We start from the raw sequence: 3,246 nt of genomic DNA, 5'->3' as shown, positions 1-3,246 counted from the left end.
CTGGTGGTGTGTGTGTGGTGGCGTCCTGTGTGTGTGTGCCTGTTGTGTGTGAGAGAGAGGAGTTCTCTAAACGCACCCTGACATTTTACATAATGTTATCTAATGTTATATGTCCATCGTCGTAAATCTTCGTAAGCGCTGATTCACTATGCCCGCTTTCAGAGACATTGCAGAACTACTGCCAGGCGAAGCCGTGCCGATAGCTATCGATTTCAGCCGAAAGGTGTCGCAACGGTCGCTCATGGACCACGTAATGAAATATTGATCAATTAATTATTGCTATAGCAGCGCCTAATACATTCAACCATATTATACAGCCTATAAGGATTGCCGAAAAATACAACGCATTTGCGAATGATGCCATGTGGCCTCAACGAGAGCCATGCGGAAACAAATAATCAATTATAAATAAAAAGGAAAGTATCAATCAAAATTAATAAAAAATTAACACAATAATAATTTTTAACAAATAGGAAATAAAATACTAATTAATTAAGAATTGTATTCGCGTATTGCTTTCATGAAACTGGCTTAACGATAACAGCGCCACCTGCAGCTTTTCTACTTGACATTTATTTCATCCACTAAGCTGTATAATAATAACAGCTGTATGTTATTTTATCTTATAAATAACATACAGCTGTTATATATACACGCAGGTCAGTGATTTATTCTCTGTTGGAGTGTGTGTACACGGCCACTCCCCCGCCCCCTACAGGTGCATATACTGACACTTGCATACGCTTTGCACTATAGAAATATAGTAGTGTGTGTGTTGTGTGGGGGTGTGTGTGTTGTGTGTGTGTGTGGTGTGTCTGTGTTGTGTGTGTGTGTGTGTGTGTGTGTGTGAGTGTGTGTGTGTGTGTGTGTGCTCTGCACGGTCTTAATGAATCAGTCTGTCCTCTCGCCTTCCGCGCATGCGTGTGAAGTGTACCCCCACATCCTGGACACTAACCGACACACCCGGCTTATGATCGAGCTTTATGACAACAACCGACAGCTCTCTAATTAAAATTTTAACAAAAATCTATACACTCACGCACACAAGTTAAATATAGTTTTGTTCTAATAATCCCTGCGCATGACACAGCTAGAGGGTCTACTGCTATTTCATTCCATTTCAAATACTTGGTGTTGTTGCTGCTGTTGTTATCGTTGTTGTTGTTGTTGTTGCTGCTGCTGCTGTTATCGTTGTTGTTGTTGTCTAGGCCTGTAGTTTGTGTAACACTATCGCTCTCTCTTCTCTGTCTCTGGCCGAACACGCGGTTATATATTGCAATAGGTAGACACGCCTACCTATTGTCTCTCCACAGTCCTCCTACATGCCTGTCTACAATTGGCCTACTTCTATCCTGTCTATCCCGCGTTACGACTTTGCACAGCTGTTCATATATGACCAGCCCGAACAATGGTTATCCCTAGCTACTTTACTTATTCGTCCTTCGACTGTATTACACTGTTGTTGTTGCTGCTGCTGTTGTTGTTGTTGTTGTTGTTGTTGTTGTTGTTGATAATGATGATGAAGCTGATGATGATGAAGCTGATAATGATGATGATAATGATGATGATGATGAGGATGATAATGATGATGATGACGCTGGTGCTGGCGATGGTGGTGGTGATCGTCGTCGCCGTCGTAGTGCTGCTATTACTGCTACTGTTGCTGTTACGCGGCATTTCTAAAGCAATCAACTTGTGTCTGTGGTGCGTGCATGCGTGCCTGCCTGCGTCTGTGCGAACAAAAGTTCAGACGAAAGGTCTACTGGCTCGTGCTCTTTGTTGCGCTAATTCTATTAACGTGTTTATCGCCGGCGCGCGTGTCATTAAAGATTAAACAGAGTTCGTCAGTGCGTTAACGTTAGCTGTATTTATACAAGCAGTGTACGCATGCGATCGTCTAGGTTTCGTTCTGTTCTATGCGCTTAATGTCTTTGTCGTTTCTTCCTGCTCTCCATATTTTATTGATCATGCACTAGTTACGCTCTCTGTCTTATGTTGTCGTCGTTTCGTCTTGTTACCCATGCATGCTTTATTACCTCCGCCAAGGAGGTTATGTTTTCGTTCCTGTTCTTTTGTTGGGTTGTTTGTCAACTTTGTCTGTCAACAGGATATCTCAAAAAGTTACGGACGGATTTTGATGAAATTTTTTGGACGGGTTGGTCTTTGGCCAAGAACCAATCGATTCGATTTTGGTGGTGATCCGGATCCAGATCTGGATCCAGGATTTTTCCCCTTTTTTGTGGGAAGACTTCGGACGCATTCAAAATTCTTTCAAAACATCTTCTTTTTCAAATTTCTGTAAATTTCATAAAACTCTATATTGGATGTGCCAGCAAGATCAGGGGACTGTTACGCTGTGGCGGAGGTTTGCTATCTCCAATTGCTCTTGTTTTTGCTGCGTTCCGTTATGATATCGTCGTTTCATTTTTTCGACGCGTCGTAGGCGTCACGTAACGTGTTGTGATACAGCGTCTTCCAAACCATGCTGATACGACAGGACCATGGATTAGCGGTCATATCTTTGATTAACTGCGACACAGTTGTTCCTCACCTGTCCACTGAACCATAGTCACACACGCGCGTATTTCTGGATATTCTACGCATACCGCTCACACATACCCCATACCCCACACCTTACACGCGTCACGACCACACGGCATGCCCCTCTCGCATTGCCCTCGAGTTCACATACGCGCTGCGAATAATTAGGCTAAACGAGCTTTAATGTCTTTCGTGGCCCTCTAAGGACTTAACCGAACATGCTGATTTTAATTGGGAGCTTAATCATATATGGGAAGGCGCGTGAGTGGGGGAGGGGGGTGCTCGATCGTAACGCTGTTGTGGTGAAAAAGGATTTACCGCGGTGCTCACAAAAACCTGGCTTTACTCGAGGAAAGAAAGAGAAGGGTCGAGGGAGGTAACGAGAAAGAGAGAAATAGCTCAGAGTGGTTGAAAGTAGAGGTGAGAAGGAGAGAGTGAGAGAGGCATAGAGCGAGGCACAAAGAAGGAAACGAAGAGACAGTGAGGCATAAAAGAGACAGAGATTGGATGCGACGCCGAGAGATAGAGAGAGAGAGACAGACAGAGAAAGAGAGAGGGAGGAAGGAGTGGGAGGCAGAGAGCGAGGCAGAGAGAGAGCGAGAGAGAGAGAGAGAGAGAGAGAGAGAGAGAGAGAGAGGAGGGGAGGCAGAGAGCGAGGCAGAGAGAGAGAGCGAGAGAGAGAGAGAGAGAGAGAGAGAGAGAGAG

This window comes from Priapulus caudatus, unplaced genomic scaffold, assembly GCF_000485595.1.
Source record: "Priapulus caudatus unplaced genomic scaffold, Priapulus_caudatus-5.0.1 Scaffold217, whole genome shotgun sequence".
Classification (NCBI taxonomy): domain Eukaryota; kingdom Metazoa; phylum Priapulida; class Priapulimorpha; order Priapulimorphida; family Priapulidae; genus Priapulus; species Priapulus caudatus.
This window is presented reverse-complemented; position numbering follows the sequence as displayed.